The following is a 19,160-nucleotide window of genomic DNA, read 5'->3' on the forward strand; positions in this document are numbered from 1 at the left end:
TTTAGACTTAACAACCTCATTATAATTCACCATCTCCATTCCAAATTCAATATTATTAGCTACAATAAAGGCATAAGCAACAAGATCATCTTCAACACACCTCTTTGGTGGTACGACTACTCTTCTCGTTTTATCTCTTGCAATGCATGGAGTAGTAGCTCATATTGATGAAGATGTTGAGTCTTTAACAACAATGGGCTCATCAGAAAAGGAAGACTATTGGTTTTCTATTGTACTTGAAACAGAATTAGAAGGTGAAGTAGGAAGCTCCACCTCTATTTGAGCTTTCTCTTTACTTGCGTCAGATTATGCATCTGATGCACCTGTACCGTTTGAAGAGTTCGAAACTAGTTGAATCACACCAAGCTCATCAAAAGTAACATCTCTTGATATAATGACTTTATTTATATCAAAGCTCCACAACTTGTACCTCTTAACACCCAGATTGTACCCAATAAAAACACATTTGATTGCTCTCGATTCTAATGTCCCATTATCAACTCGTACATAAGCTAGACATCCAATAGGTTTTAAATCTATTTAATTGGTAGGTTTCCCGAAGAATAACTTAAATGGAGTTTTCTTCTCAATGGCTTATGACAGTTATCGGTTGATAACATAGCAAGTAGTCGAGGCAGCCTCCGCCCAAAAGGACTTTTGCAATATGGAATTAGAAAGCATACACTATACCTTCTCCATAATGGTTTGATTCATCTTTTTAGATACAACAATTTGTTGAGGTGTATGGACTACAGTGTGATGTTGAGTGATTCCTTCCTTTTGACAATAGGTATTAAACTCTTCTGAGCAAAACTCAAGTACATTATCCATGTGAAGATACTTTACCATCAATCCTGATTGCTTTTCTACTTGTACTTTCCAATTTCTGAAGGTAGAAAAAATGTCTCCCTTATGTTAAGACCACCCCTTCCTAGAGAAATAATCAATGAGAGTGAGCATATAAACTACTCTATCTTTTGAAGCAACTCGATTCGGTCCCTACAAATCTAAGTGTACACAGTCAAGTGGTCCTTTTGTTGTGTGAATACCACTCATAAATCTCACATGTTTTGCCTTGTCATATACACAGTCTTTATAGGACTTTAAATCAACAATATTTTGTTCACCAAGTAATCCTCTTCGAATCAATTCAGATTGTTAGGTCTAAATTTATGGTTTATACTTTGATTTTTCTAGGTATTTATAGTTTTCGGTCTAGGACCAAAATTCCTATGAGTTTATTTGTTGTTTGGACCGAAATCACATGTGATTTCGGTCAAGCTATTGGGTTTTCGGTTTGGGCTTTGTACTTTGGGTCCATACATATAAATAATGTTAACAAGGCGTGAAAAAGTGATTAAGACAAGAGGGTGGAATGTGATTTGGGGGCGGCCACATACAAGGAACGTGTTTTAGAGAGAGAAAGAAGAGAGGACGTGTGTGTGTGAATTTTATGTACTGAATTATTATTGAATATTATTGTGTGCATTGAAGATTCATCTTGTTCTTCTTCTTCTTATTCTTCTTCTTCTTCTTCTTCTTCTTCTTCTCTATTCTATCTTGCATTATTCATTTGATTGGGATTCCGCACCATCAAGTGAATCTGATTGATACATCAAAGAGAATTTAGGACTTACAAGTGGTATCAGAGCTTGGATCGTATCAATCAAATTGGCAAGATATCAAATGTTTTTGGATTTTTTTTTTCTTTGGAGTTTTTGGCGTTTTTGGTTTGTTTTGGATGAAATATTGGCTATTTGTTCTTCGTGTTCTTCATAATTTTGAGTTTTTGATCGAGTTTAGCTTTAAAAACTGAAATATTCGTGTTTTTGGTCGTAATTTGCGAATCTCCGGTGGCTATTCTCGGTCTCGGATAGGGTTTCCGAAGAGTTTTCAGCCAGGAACAAGATTGTTGTCTGCGAGGATTTCGGTGGAGCATCTGCAAGAGTTTGCGGTGGAGCGTCCGAAGGTTCTCGTCCAGTTTCTGGCTTCACTTTCAGTCCTAGTGTTCGGTGAACGATTTCGGTGCAAGATCCTCTTATCAGTCAAAAGTTATTTTTCGGAGCAAGACTTCTCGGTGTGGATGAGAAGTCTCGCGATTTCGGCCTAAAAATCAAATTTTCAAAATTTGAAATTTTGTTTTCGTTCTAAAGTTTTGACTTTTGTCTTTTAACTTCCAAGTTTGAATTTTGACTTTCATTTTTTACCTTTGACTTTTAAAGTTGACTTTTGACTCTCAAGACCAATCTTTGACTTTTAACTTTGACTTTCTCGTTTATCTTTCAAGTTTTAAGTTTGACTTTTAAGTTTGACCTTTAAGGTTGACTTTTGAATAGAGGATTCAAGTCAAAGGGTATGTTTGGTAAGCAATGAGTTCCTCAATCACCAAGGTTAATGAAACTTCATGTTCTCAGTCTTGTGAAGCTACAATTAAGATTTTTCGTGATCAAATTGATACATTACGTAGAAACAATGAGGGCCATAAATATGAAGGATATACACTTAGGAAAGCCTAAAAACCCTTAAAAGAACAACTAGAGGCCAAAACCAAGGACTTTAGAAAACTTCAAGAATAATATAGTAATAAATGTGAAAACTATAACTATGTTAAGAGACAGCTTGCCAACTTGACTGACGAGCTTGACACATTGAAAAATAAGTTTGAATATGTTGAATTTAATTTTAAAAAATTTAATGTGTCAAGTAAAAAGGTTGAAACGATGATTGAAAAACAATTAAAATTTAAAGACAATCAAAATAAGGGTCTAGGGTATCACAGTGTTCCCCCGCCCTTCAATGACAACTATACCCCACCCCTTGAATTCAATGAGGAAGAGACACCTGCTCAGTTTGATCCGTCCCCTATACCAGCTTCAGTTAAAACTAAACAATCAGGCCCAACAGAAAATATTGAGATGAAGGATACTAATGATTCTACTTCATGTGTAGGTAAAGTAGTGGAAGGTGAGAACAAGGAGAACATAAATAATTCTAGTTCTGTTGATTGTCAAACCAATGTCTCCTTGAACTCTGAATCTTGTGCTTCTAATTCAGTTACTTCTAACAAACCTACTCTTGGTAAATACGTGCCACCAAAACAAGCGAAACAGACTGCTTCCTGTAGGTGTGCTTGTAGGAACAATCAGAGTCAAGGCGTGGACATGCTACCAGGGGCAGGCAGAAATAATTTCTACTTGAAGAAACAGACTTGTTTTCACTGTGGAACACCTGGACACATTGCTAGAAATTGTCCAAATCGTGCATATGCTCCCTACTATGCACAAGGTTGGTAGAAAATGCCAAGAGGGAGATCTTTCAAAAGAAATTATTCGAGGTAAAATTCAAACAAGTGTGACTGGAATGCCATAAAGGGCACGGATCAAACTCCCAAGGTCAAGAAGGGAATGTCATCGAAGAAGCCAAATTCAAGAGATGGTCCAGTTAAACCAAAATCGGTTAGGACAAAGTCATCTCCATGATCGGTTTCGAGTTCAAAAGCAAGTGATAAGTCATCAATCCGATCAAACAAGAAATGGGTTAAACCCGACTACAGATGGGTACCAAAGGTTCACACTCCCATATCACCTAATGATTCTAACATTTCTTCATCTTTTGTGTGTGATAAATAGGATATGTCGTGGCAGAGAGTACCTTGCATAGATGATAAAGGTCAACCCAGTTTTAAAATGGACTGGGTTCCAATAACCAACTGATCCCGCACTCTGTGCTGGAGCAGCTATGGAGGAATATCATCAGACTCTGGTTTGTTGATAGTGGATCTTCCAAGCACATGATAGGGGGCATCTCTCAACTGTACACAACTCAAAACTTAAATTGAGGGTATGTGTCCTTTGCGGGAAAGGAAGAAAGAAGAGGATCACAAATGGGGATTGTACTTAAGAATGTAAAGAATTTTTGGATCTGTTTCGGAATTGAGACACATCTAAGATTGAATGTGTTGCTGCATATGCGTGTTGTTCTTAAATCATCTGGATGCAACTTCAATTGGTGAATTACGGTTTGTGTTTTCTCGATACTCCTGAGTTTTTTCTTAAAAAGATTCATTTTGAAGATAATTTTTTTTATTATTTTCTTTCTTCACCATGCCCAAATTAAGGGGGAGAAATCAAAACACAAAAAATTATAAAAACAAAAATACAAAAATATGTCCATATGGTTTTTCATTTGTAAGTGATTATCTGGGAAGTGATATGAAGTTTAGTGTTAAAAGGCAATCAGAAATTCGTATAATGCACTGAAACATAATTGTTTAGACTGTGTGCTGGTAGGTACGAAGAATTCCAAATTAATGGACTAGACACATTTGACAATGAAAACACTAGACAATCTTAACTCATCTAGACTTAGATAGTTTCATTTGGACAGACCATACGACGTTTGGATTGATTGAGCAGTTAGATAAACAACAGAGCCTACAAGATACATTAAAGTTACTTATTATCTAGAACTGTGGCTCAATACGTCTTCGATGTACGGACTTATGTCCTCAATTCCGGTGCTGGTAGGATTACTGAGGGGTTCTGATAAACTAGGTTTGTGTGAAGTTGTTTTTCTTTCTCATCCTCTCTGTCATTCATATTTTGCACCCTTTGCGTGATCGGAAGATCCAACTTGGGACGCAACATATGTACCTCTATTTCTATACATATCTATCTATGCTTCTCTCTATCTTTCTATGTCATTCATATGTTGTCCCCTCTGCGTGATCGGAAGATCCGACCTGGACACAACATATGCACCCTACTATCTCTCTAACCCTCTATCTATGTTAGTCATACGTTGTTCCCTCTACATGATTGGAAGGCGTCCGACCTGGGTTACAACATATGTATTTCTATATCTATCTTATCTCTTAAATAATTGACCACTCACCTAAAGTTAAGAACTCTTTTAAATTCCTTGATTGCTAGTGATGGGTTTTGAGCATTCTAACACTCCTAGGTGTACATGCAACCCTAAATACCTTGGATCTATGTTTTCTCTATTATACATGCAAATATGAATATTCCAAGGTATTACCCTATCTAGCATACAATCTTTTGATACTTAGGTAATATAACAAGTTAGAGTACATACCTCTTGATGTGGCTTGACTCCATGAAGCTCGAGAGCCTAGTGCCCCAAGTGTGACACCTCAAATCATCAACACTTGGAATAACCATGAAAAGAAGACATTCATGCTCAAATCGGCTAGCCCTCATATATGTATTACTAGTGCCAATTTCATGAGCTAAAGGGGTCCTTATATAGTGTGCACATTAGGGTTACACCATGTAACCCATGACTTTACCCATTCCTTATGCCCCATGTGTTTTAACCTCCATGGAGTATCCATGGGTCACCACATGGGTTAAACCCAACATAAGGAATCATGGATCATAAGCCCACATATATAAGAATGAATGATTTACACAATCAATCCCCATATATTTAATTAGTCTCTTTTTATCACTAAATTAAGTCCAAATTAGTTGTTGATCAATATAATTAAATAACATAATTTTATATTAATATATTAGAACTTATAATATATTAATATGTCACAAATGTCCTCTTCTCACAAATGGTTTATCCAAATGTTCCGATGCCATGCAACCCAAATGGACCATGCCGAGTCGGGTCAAGTACATACCAATTATAGTTATGGAATTAGACACTAATCCAACAGTCTCCCACTTGGATAAGTCTAAAACTATTATTGTGTATGACTTCAGAACCTAACTGGCAATCGTAGCTTTCAAAAGCCGTTGTCGAACTCTGACCTTATCGATGAGGTCGAACCTTTGTCAATGACTTGTCCATTAGATAAGGGATCATACATTTCTCTATTCTAGATATCATATGGATTGAGACATGGATTATAAATCATTCTCTCTGTCTATTTTTTGTTTCCTAATTTCCAATTCATGATGACTGACTGATTGAACAAATCAAATTAGTCCTGGCTTGGCCAAGCACTCACATTGTCATCATTAAATCATCGAGGAGCCCACAAATATCGCTTTTATCCTGAAGGTAAAAGGAATGGATAAACTTCGACTCATATGGCTTGTTCTACTGCTTGTTGAATCATACACAAAAACACGTTTTATAACATCGAGTTACCAATGTGTTTTCATGCAATCAATGTATAACCAACTCATAGTAATAAATCATATCTCTAGGTTTGAAGAATATAAGATATTATCGTCTCATGATCACTCGTGATAAAATCCATGAAGTGATTCCAATGAGCGTGGGTTGAATCCAATACTCAGAACTTATGAGCACTCATGAGTGTTGTAACACTGCTTTGTCCAACATCTTAGACCTCTACAAGCCAACCCATGACAGTCTTGATTCATATCTACTTCCAACATATGACTGGCTATGGATGGTTTGAATAACGTAGTCATTCAGGAAGAACGACCTAGTTATTCTGGAAGTCAAAACATGCCAAGTGAAACACAAGAATAATTGAATCCAATATGGTCTCAGAACTTATGAATATAAATAAAACGCCCTTTATTTATCACCATATTGATTACCCATCATTCATTGCATACTGCACTACAAGAAAAAAGGCCTTTTACGACGCGCAAAACACGACGCTCTTTGATTTATGTTACGCATTAGAGAGCGACATTAAAAAAGTGTCATCTCTTCAAAAATTTTAAGGATTTAGGTCGCGTATTACTGAGTGCCCTTAAATTAGTGTCTCATGTAAAAATATTAAAAACACGGAGGGCACCTATAATAAAAAGGGCATCCTCTACAAATGTCGCTTTATAATTTTAATAAACGCGCGTTTCTGGGACTCCTTGATAGGTAAGGGGGGAAACTAAATCCCCCAAAATTTTGAACACCCGCTTCCTCTTCCTCTCTGCTCTCTACCCTCCAAAATCGACTTCATTCTCTCCCTTCTTTCTCTCTACAAACCCCTTCCTCTCCGATCGACTTTCACTTCCTTCTATGTGCAAACCCTAATCAAACATAACACATTTGAAATAGTAATGGTGTTGTGACTCCTCAGGCTAGAACATCGGCGACTACAAACCTATCAAATAATATCTCTCATACTTATCATAGAAGAATGACATATATCACCATTGGTACATAAGATTAGATATCAACTCCTCAGGCTCACCGTTCCACCTCTTCCCCACCCTAATACATTTACTAAGACTCCTCAGGTTTACAAGCCCAAGGTTTGATTGCACTAAGGTATGAAAAGGACGCTTCTACCCTGCCCTATTTCTTCAGTCATTCAACAAATAAGGGGGCACGCAATTTCTCATTCATATCTCGACTTCATCTTCTCAATCAAGAAAAAGGATTATGATTTTTCCCTAAATGTGCGATTTCATCTAGTATTGTCAATTTCTACTTTATGCATCTGATTTTTTCCTGTATCTACTTCTCATCTCTGTAAACAACTTTATTTCATGTTTCAGCTTATAGCTATTGGCTTAGAACTAGCTGTTGTTTGGGAAGCTATCTATCAACCACATGTAACAGGTATCCAATTATTAATATATACAACTAGGTTACAAAAATAACTTCTTAAAATCAAGAACCAACTATTTAAACTAACGTTATATAGTCTCTTATATGTGATGTAAATAAGCTATTGAGGTAGTTTTTGATCAATTTTAATTCTTTTTTTTTCTAGCTATTGAGCCAATTCAAGATTACAAAGAGAGATGGGGTTTGTCATTTTGTTTTCAGTTTTAGTCTTAAGTTCGTATTCCTACCCTTATATGTTAACTTATTTGCTGAATTATATGTTTTGAAAAGAAGAATGGAGTTGTATGCTCTCAAAGTGGTGATAATTCCAATAAATAGATCAAAAAAGAAAGGGGAGGAGCTATGCACTCCAACTGTTTGACGAAATGCTTGAAAGAGCCATCTCACCTAAGTCAGACCTTATAACATCACCTGACGTACACATGACTGTGAATTTATGGCCCTCACTAGAAATTTACTCTTTTGCAGTTTTTTACCTGCCTAGCTAATGAATATGAAAGAAGGCATATGTCAGCTTCCTCTATTGCAAGGTAATTTAATTTCATATCTATTGAGGTAGTTTTTGATCATTATGAAAGAAAGTAACAAATTCATTTTCAATCTATTCATTAAAGTGTAAATAAGCTTACTAAGATAAAAAATGATAAAAAATTAATGCTAATGTTTCCTCACCACAGGTCAACTCTATTTTATAAATTTTAACTTATAAGTCAAACTTTCCATTTATGTGATTGTACACTCACTTTTCACTTTCTATTCCTCTATCAGACATTAAAGTGCTTGGGTCAATTTGTTCAGAACTTTCAAAGCCTAACAAAAAGTCAGTTCATGGGTAAGTTTGTCTTTTTTTCATTGTCCCCCTTTTCCAAATCAGCTCTGTTATTGTTCATAAAGCTTAAAAAGACTGCTTTTTCCCAGAGGTTTTGGTTCCATTATGGCAAACATTCTTCTAAAAAAAACTGAATTTTTTAACACATGATCATGAGACAAGTATCTTTTTAACACATGATTTTATATAATAATAATACTAGAAACCAGCCCATCCAGCAGGTCGTGAAGCTGAATTACTTTCTTTGTTTTTGAACTCCTCCCCATAACTAGAACGCCCGGAATTAGTGGTGATGATAGGGATATTAGGTGTTGTGTTTACCTGAGAGTGAGAACTAGCAGAGGCAGGAACCGTTGTGAAGCTTTCTTCTCCAAAACCCCATCTGGTGGTGCGGCCTTCAGCTGCTTGCTTGTTCTGGTGCCCATTGTTTCTTATAATCATATTCTAATAGATTTGGAGTTTTTTGTGGGATTCTCCTCAGGAAATGCCTGCCATGAATTTTGTTCAGGGGAATCTTTAGCAAATAATCCCTTTTTAACCTCCCAAACTCTTCCATCTTTCACTTTCTGCTATTAAAACTAAACAAACAAATTAATACCATTCTTTTTGCCTATAAGAAACCAACTGAATTGAAGAGGAGTAACCTAATGTTAACGGTACAAACATGAAAAAGAAACAGCCCCATAAAGTTGTGTAGATTAAGTGTTTTACCCATTAACTCTATTAAGTAAAAAAGAAGCACGTTAGTGTCTCTTTATGCAAGCTTAACCTTAAAGCTTAACCTTATCTTAAACTTAAAGCTTCTTACTGCTCCTAAGTTAATTTACATTTATGCCCTTTGTTTTCTTTTTCATTACATACAACAATGAAGTAACTGATGTCTGTTTCTTTCTACTCATACATATGTCTAGTTCACCATAAAACTCCTTCATTGTAGCAATATCTTTTTTCCTTTCCTCTTCAAGTGCTTCTTTCTCCTCCTGAAGTTCAGTTACTTTCTTCAACATATCTTGTCCTCGTTTATTCTCTTTAAGTATTTGCTTACGAAGAGACTCCAACTCCAAATCTGACATTTCCACTTGCGTTCCCAACCTTGAAACATTACTTTTCAAAACTTCAATTGCATTTCTTGATGCTTCAGCACAAAGTCTATGATCCTCATTGTTTTGAATTTGATTGTTGTTGTTGTGCTCTGGGATTTTTATTAAATCAGCCATACTTCTATCTGAAAGTGAACACATTGACCAATATGTGTTTGATCTTTGTTTTTGATGAGGTTTTGAGTTCCTTGAAACAGTTGTATTTTGATTAACATTAAAAAGCAATCTATAAGAAAAATCTAGAATTTGTTGTATTTAGTGGCATATATATTATATAATGTAATTAATCTTTCTTTAGCAAAATCAAGGATATTCCCGTTTTCACTACTATCACGTAATTGATTCTTCAATCTGAGTGATTCAGACCTCAGAGACTCATTCTCTTCAGAATCCCTGAAACTACCCCCAAAAATCGATGAATATTATTACATTGATTCATGTTAAAGAAATTTAAAATTGATTATTAATTAATTACCTCTATTCATCCGTTCGTTGCATCTTTTGGATGAACACGTGTCCCATTTCACTATTTCAAAAATATTAATAAATAAAATATCAACAACCTTTATAGGTTATATATAAAAAAACTTACATGTAAAATTGCACCAGAGTCTGAAGCTGTTAAGGGGAGAGAGTTTTAACGCCATTGTGAATTTGGCAGCAACTGAATGTACATGATTCACATTTCACATGAAATAAAATTTTTTTTAAAAATTTCTATTTAACATGTTATTATGAATTGTACTCAGGGTCTCCTTGTGTATTTTTGCAAAAGCTACCTTCCTAAATGAGATGAAATATTGACATTGGTTCATGAAGATGGAGATGAGTGGCCAAGAAAGTACCTCCCTAGGAAAACAGGACTTGGTGGAGGATGGAAATTGTTTGCTGAAGATCATTAACTAGTTGATGGCGATGCATTAATTTTCCAACTCATAAAACCCACAGTTTTTAAGGTTATTTTCTTAATCTCTATTATTTAAATTTCAAATCTTTATTACTCCATTATTAATCCCAAAAAGTAAATAAAAGTGTTTGTTTTTAATTCGGGCTATGTGATTGTAGGTGTGGTCATCGTTGTTGTTGTATCGAACTATCTTGGATGCTATTGAGGAGAATGATAATGTTAACCAGATCTCTCATTTTCTTTTCCTGTCAAATTTCAAAGCACACTTCTTTTTGGATTTTGATTTTGTTATTATAAGTTTTGTTTTATGCTTTGATATAGTTACTCTTTTAGCCACTACATAATTTTAAAAAAGTCTGTTTTCACATTCTGGTTAACCACAGTCAAGTAATAACTCATCTGATTGGATCAACTCTTTTCCTCTCTTTTTGTTGTGACTTATAGTCTTCTTCTAATTACAATTTACAGGTACAATATGGTTGAGCAAGGCTTAGTAAAAGAACAAATATTCTCTTTAGGCTAAACAGAAATGAAGCTGATTGTGAAAAAGACTTAATTGCCCTTCTCACCCTCATCATTATATCTTTTACATATTTCTTGCAGTTCATTGTGGGATTCTAGAACATCTGGTAAGCAGATTTGATATTCTTAACTCATTGTATCGTGTAAATTTGTTTGTTTTTTTTTATTATAATAATCTATATATGACTGATGTGGTTGGTTGATTTGTTATAAAAAAGCTTCTATTGATTTGTTATAAAAATATTATATGAAAGGATGGCTCATATTCAAGGGCATACTTAATGGCTCAATCAAAATCCTCTTACAATCTAGAAAAGGAACAAGCTTTATCAAGATAGATATCATTATTTACGTATGTTAAGGGGAAAAAAGGAGCAAGGGCATACTTAGTTTTTAGTTTTGACCTTGTTTTTTTTAATAAATTACAGGTGGTTCCATTGTTAATGAAAGCTATCCTCTTACAAACTTATGCAGGTAACAATATTGTTCATAGCTGGGCTGTTAAGGTTCCTGTTTGTTTTCATTTATGCAGGTAACAATCTTGTTGAAAGGACTTATGAATCAGATAGTAATGGTAACAAGTTTAACACTCGAGTCCATACGATTAGATGTTAATGGTAACAAGTTTAACACATATGTCTTTGTTATACATACAAATTAAATGCAATGGATTGTATTTTTTGTATATGGTATTTTATTTTATATTATGCAATGGATTGCATTTTTTGTATATGATATTTTATTTCTATTATGAGAGATTAAATGCAAATTTAATTTATAAATTAATAAATATATAAATATATTTTTTTAAAAAAAAAATTAAAATTACGATACGCAAAAATGTGTGTCGTCTTCATTTATGACATGGCCTTTTTTGACTGGTGCTTCCTTGATACGCATTGCGTGTCATAAACACGTGCGTCGTAAGGTTACGACATGCAAATGCGTGTCGTCTTCCTTTATGACAGGGCCTTCCTTGATACGCAATGCGTGTCATAACCGCGCGTCGTAAATGCGCGTCGTCTATAGACGACGCGCAAAAGCGCGTCGTCTCTCTTTATGACAGGGCCTTCCTTGACGCGCATTTGCGCGTCGTCTGAGCGTTTTACGACGCGCAATGAGCGTCGTAAAAGGCCTTTTTTCTTGTAGTGTTGTTTCAAGCTATCAACTTTATACTTGAATTAAAACAATAATTGTCCCATGCTCGAAGCATGTACACTATGTTTTTCCAAACACTAGTCATGACATACACCAAGTATGCACACTATGTTTTTCCATGATCTTTACTATGTGAAATAGATCGATTGAACATAATTCCAGTGATACTCATTTCACAATCCCAAATCCTTACTGCAAATGAAATAATTCCAAATTCATTCCATTTACCTAAATCTTTTAAATTCTAAACTTATATGCATTGATCCTCTTGTAATGATTATGCACAAAGTCACAAAGACTTGTCAACAGATATTATAGAGTATTCCAATGGAGATCATTCCATGGAAACGAAGTCTCAAATTCAAAGTACATTGCTTTGAACATCCTTCATGCATTAAGTTTCCTAATCTTAGACAGATTTGATGAATAACTTCTACCTATGGGAATATTTCCATATTCTCAGTTTGACTATTACTTCTGACCAAGAGTTGCCTCTTTTAAGAATATGTCAATATGTTGTTTCCAAAATTAACATTATACTTCCAACTGACCCTGAGCAACCAATCTTTGGTAAACCTTAGATTGTCCTCGACAATTGCTTAATCTTTTTAGTCATATCCAATTCTAGACATTTTCCCTTCTTAATGCCCCAGACATTTTCCCTTCTTAATGCACATGCAATCGATCCTATATCCGAAGCATAATGGACACGATTCATGTTGTCTCACATAAAGACATGATAGACTAGTCCTTTTGCTACAGTATTTCTATTTGCCAAGTTCTCATAATTCAGATTATGAAAAGGGACGCCGTAATCATAATTGAATTTAGAAGGCGAATAATATACCCATATATAGAATTTCCTTATGTTGAGCCATTCCAACACAAAATTCATATATATATATATATATATATATATATATATATATATATATATATATATATATATATATATATATATATATCCTTGACTAAATTTGATTAAAACCTCAATCTAAGCTTTTAGACTTGAAGTGAAGTATAATTTCCTCTCCCTTAATTATAGCAAAACAACTTTTTCCCAATTGAAACCTTTTGTTTTCTATAATTAACATTGCTAACTTGCAACACTTATTATAATTATCATGCTCCCACTTGCATGATGATTATTAGCATGAAGCTTATGCTCCCACTAGCTTTGACATGTACTGAAAAATCTGCTGAACTTCTAGAAATCAATACTTTATTGACCTTCTTACCAAAGTTCATATTTCTGATACGAGATGCTTTGATAGAACTTTATCAAAATCATACACCTTTCCATAGATAGCACACATGTGTGTCTAAACAATTTCAGAACTATGAAAAGGGATGTCGTAATCATAGTCTCAATTGTTTGGACCTTTGCTATTTCTCACAAGTCCATGTTAGTGTCTCGGTTAACTACACATGCTCCACTAATGACTTTGAGAATGCAAATATCACAATTGCTATCTAGTTAAATTCTACTTAGTTAAAGTGTTTCGTCACCATATATTTCATGAATCGAAGAGAAACCTTATGACACTTAGATTTTATGGTGTATGTGTTCTTATCTGTGTGAATTTGTCAAAACCATAATCACACGACAAGGGTAATGACAAATCCAAACTCATATGGACTGAACTCAATCTTAATTTCTTGCCACCTGGCAGCACAAGGTCCTGCCATTGCTTCCAAGTTGTCATGCAACCAATTAAGAACTCTAAGAACTCATATGCAAAGCCAACTTTAACTGAAGTGGGCACAACTATAGAAATATGTCAACACGATAGGTTATAAACCTCACGTCGTGTGCTAGTGAGAAACCACAGGTTTTTATTGTTGATTAGATCTTGAAATTCTTTTAGGATCTTTTAGACTCCCATTATCCTCTTGACATATAAGACCCACTTGCCAAATATTCAAGAGATAGTGTGGATTCTTTATCAAGACAAACACTTCACACATTTGGCCTTAATTGGTCTTTATTTTATCCAAAACATCACAACGTACCAATTTCAAATGTACAAGAGTAGGACACTTTTACTCTTACATTTGACAAGTGTTATAAACCTTTCTTTAAGATATGTCACTCAAATTACAATCTTGGAGTATGACTCTAAGACTTGTTTTGGAATGACGTATGACTCATCTTCTTGATTTAACCATTTCACAATTCATGACTCCTTTTCTTAGCCATAAGAATGCACTAAGATGTCCTTAGAAGACCAATTGGGATATGGTTCTTTAATCATTAACATGATCACAAAACCTGATACTAAAGTACTCGCCCATCTTTTCAGATTTGAGAAACTTTTATCCTTCTGCCTAATTTGATTCTTCTAATTCGTTCTGCCATACATCAAAACTTTTCCAATGCTTCAGAATTATAATTAAACTTGTAAGTATAACCATATTTACTAAACTTTAGTAAATCATGACGAATAGTCTTATCAACCTTTTGTGGTGGACCTTGATCAGTGCACAAGAATGTGTACTCAATCCCTTAGCCCTTCACTTGACTTACATATACATGTGAACAAGGAACTAGTCTTAATTTTCCAAAGCTAAAAGTTCTCATTCATCATACTGTACAACTTGTATGATTCCAAGTTTCTATCCAACTGAAAACTTGGGTGATGAGAAACTTTCCTTATTTGGTAAATTTAGACACTACCACAAATGAAAGAATCAAATTCATATTTTTCAATATTGCTAGAAACATACAAACATCAAGTTTTCATTAATTTCATTGCAAGGAGATATAAAATAAAGTAAAAAAAAACTTTTATTTATTTATAAAATGTGGAAAAAACTTTTCCTTACAATGCAAATTTAAATGAAAACTATGCTATTCCATGTTTCCTAGCAATCTATCATAACTCCTAAGAGTAGCTTAAGAATCTAATCTTCATCAAGCGATAGAAATCCATCTTCGTAGTCAGATTCAACATACTCTTTCTTTAAGTTTCCTTCACTTTTTCTTTGATTCTTAAAACATCAACATGTGACCCAGTCACATCATGTGATAAGAATCTCATAATAGAAACTTAACAGAGTTAGATAGTGGACTTTACCTGAAGTAGAGTCAAACTTATTTGATTCTTCTTTCTTTCAAGTAGCTATGGTAGCTTCGCTTCTAATGCCCCTTTCTTTTAGCAATAGAAACATATGTACTCTTTGGTAATGGTACATGGGACAATCTCATACTTAGCCTTTCTCTTTACCATTTGGTCAACCGAGTTGATTATGGCCAACCCCTTTCCATTGGGAAGAAAAAGTTTTTACTGGGTATCCAATGTTACCATTGTCAAGGTCCATTGGGAAGTTGATCTTCTAATCAAATTTGCTTTACTAGTCCTCAAATAATTTCAGATTCAGCGGCACCAAGCAAATGGATAAGATCATTAAGGGTCATGTCATAGTCTGTTTCATAGTAGTCCCAAAGGAACTCACTATGTGACTTAGAAAGTGATTGAACATCTAACTTTCTTAAGACTTTGACACCCAACTCTCCCGACTTGTCAATATGTGACTTCATCTCCAAGATGTGAGCACACATAGACCTTTCTTGCCATTAGGGCTTGAGTGACCTTGAACTTCTGGGTTACGGAGAATAATTGGAGGAGGTGGAGGAAGTGAAGTTCCAATAGATTTGGGAAGATCATAGATGTCTGAACTAGTCATCTTTTCGGAGATATTCAACGTAGTTGATTTAAAGTCCTTAATATAACACCCAATATGAAATATTAACGCTAGGACCCAACATAATATTTTATAACTTGGAAGAGGGATGTTAATCCAAGCTATAGAATATTTGAAGGTAGGCGAATGACGATTCACCAATTTCCACCATGAAAAACAAAATAAATTATTTGGTTTCTAATTGGATTTGAAACTCCTAGATCTTTTAAGATTCATTGAACTGTTCAATGGCATATTTCAATCTTGAGTGTGCCCTTCAAGTTTTATGACTGGGATGCCGAGAATCACAAAAGAAGGTGTGAAGTAACCATGAAAATTACTTGGTACCCTTAATATTTACGCCTTAATCGATGTATCGGTTAACGACACAGGCTCCACCAATACTATGATAAATATTAAATTACCCTTTGCCTACCTTGTTAAATCAAGCTAGTGTGCCGGTTAACCACACACGCTTCACTAACCGACTTAAGCAAAGTGCAAAGTTTAATTTCATGGATTAGCACCTTATTCACATTTTCCTAAAGTAACTAAGATTGGGAATTATAAAAACATTTTAGTTACTTTATATTTATCATTAGTACTTTTAATGAAGGAGAATTATAGTCTTTGTCCTACCTTTTCGGCTAACGACCCTCCACCAGTTAAGGAAGCGATGGGTGAGAGTGGACACCCATTAAACTGCCATTTTGTAGGTAGTAACCTTATACCCCCTTATAGATCGGCTTCGTGAATGAGAACTAATAATGGTAAAACGACTTGCTCTTATACATATATAAAAATATTATTAACTTATAATATTATAAAGTATAAGGGTTGAATTTTAACTTTTAAAATTCTATAGGCCTCACTTGGAATTAAAGAATTCATAAGGGAAAACTTTTCAAATTCCAAAACATGAGGGCATGTTTTGAAACTATTCAAAACTATTCAATTCCATAACTTATGTGTTTAAAGTAGTTTTAATCCAAAAACTCTTCAAGTTCCATAACTTGAGGACAAATTATGGAAGACTATAAACTATTAAAGGAATGTGACTTTTCTTTATTCATAACCTATGGAAATATTTATGAGTTTTATGAATCTTAAATGTGACTTTTAATATAACCTCAGGACAATTTACAAAAACATTTTTTAGAATCAACTCTTAGATTAATTTGGATTGAAAAGAACAATTTCACATAAATTTTCTATTAATCTAAGCAACTCATAAGAACAAGATAATTTAATCAAACTTTTTCATGTAATTAGCCTACTCCTTAAACTAATACCAAACATGAATATATTGACAATTATCTTTGAAATTAGATTAGAATGAACATTACCACATCAAAAAACATGTTTATATGTTCAAAAATAGCTTAGGGTAATGATTCTAGTCGAATTTCGGCCTTAAAAGACGAAAATGTACTGTCTGGGGGTCATACTCGTCGAATGTATGAACCTACTCGACGTGTAGGATGAGTTTCTTCATGGACTCGACGATTCCATCAGTGGACTCGACGAGTCCAGTGCCCAGACAGCCCGAAAATCGATTTTTTCAACATATAATTGAAAAAAAGCACTTTGCATCAAGTATAATTGAAAAAAAGCCTACGCTCTGATACCACTAATGGGTTTTGAGCATTCTAACACTCCTAGGTGTACATGCAACCCTAAATACCTTGGATCTATGTTTTTTCTATTATACATGCAAATATGAATATTCCAAGGTATTACCCTATCTAGCATACAATCTTTTGATACTTGGGTAATATAAAAAGTTAGAATACATAGCTATTGATGTGGCTTGACTCCATGAAGCTCGAGAGCCTAGTGCCCCAAGTGTGACACCTCAAATGGTTCACACAACATCATCAACACTTGACATAACCATGAAAAGAAGACACTCATGCTCAAATCAGCTAGCCCTCATATATGTATCACTAGTGCCAATTTCTTGAGCTAAAGGGGTCCTTATATAGTGTGCACATTAGGGTTACACCATGTAACCCATGACTTTACCCATTCCTTATGCCCCATGCGGTTTAACCTCCGTAGAGTATCCATGGGTCACCACATGGGTTAAAACCAACATAAGGAATCATGGATCATAAGCCCACATATATAAGAATGAATGATTTACACAATCAATCTCCATATATTTAATTAGTCTCTTTTTATCACTAAATTAAGTCCAAATTAATTCTTGATCAATACTAATTAAATAACATGATTTCATATTAATATATTAGAACTTATAATATAATAATATGTCACAAATGTCCTCTTCACACAAACGGTCTATCCAAATGTTCCGATGCCATGCAACCCAAATGGACCATGCCGATTCGGGTCAAGTACATAACAATTATAGTTATGGACTTAGATACTAATCGAACAGCTAGGGCATGTCGTGAACTGGGGAACATGTTCTAGTGCACCTAAAATTGAACCACTTAAAAGGTTGTCCGTAGATCTCGCTATTGAATTTAAGTGGACAACAATATCCTTGGTCGTCGTCAGCTAAATGGTCCATTTAGGAATATAGTTGCAATGTCTTGTTACTTATAATCTGTCCAATTTGTCAATATCCTTTGTGTTTAAGTGGACCACAATATTGGTGATTGACCAAAGTTAAACATGCATGTGTGTGTAGATAAACGATATTGACTTGCTTGACAACTTTGATCCCAAAAGTCTTAAATTTAGTTATTATTTTTATTTTTGTTAAATTTGTTCATAATTTTCCTCTATGCATAAATTTAGGGGGAGAATTAAAAAAACAAACAAAAATAAAAATTCGTAAAATTTAAAAAAAAAATCCAAAAATATGTTTATTTCTATTCTTCATTTCTTTTTCAGAAAAATCAAAAATCCAAAAGTATTGTTTTACATTTTTATTTTTATTTTTAATACTTAGCTATTTCTATTGTGTGCTAAGTCTCTTTTTACTTTTATTTTTTATCTCAATGTTTCGTTTCTCTTAAAAACCGATTTCAAAAAGGAAGAAGAGACTCAAGGATAATTCAAAGGAAGAAGAGTAATCTCTTTCTGAGCCAGGGTTGGGTCCTTGAACAACTGTGGTGAGAAGGGTCTTTATGAGTGTTCCACAGGGACTTTTTAGTTATCTGTTACTTTTCAAGGTGCAACGGTGATCATTGAATAACGTTCATTCAAAGGAAAAAGAAGTGAAGATTATTTTTCAACATTCAATCTTTCAACCCCAGAAGCAAGGTGAAGTTGTACTTGAAGTTATGTGACATATTGCATTGAAGCCTCCTCAATCAATTTGTTTCTATCAATGATACTGCTGAAGTGATCTAGAAGAATCGGTATTTTTGTTATTTTTCTCTGAAGATTCTCAAAGCTGCAAGTGCTGTTTTTCAAGAATCCTTACAACAAGCCTCCACTCCCAATGTGCGTTCAAAGT

This window comes from Lactuca sativa, chromosome 6 (assembly GCF_002870075.4).
Source record: "Lactuca sativa cultivar Salinas chromosome 6, Lsat_Salinas_v11, whole genome shotgun sequence".
NCBI classification, from domain to species: Eukaryota; Viridiplantae; Streptophyta; class Magnoliopsida; order Asterales; family Asteraceae; genus Lactuca; species Lactuca sativa.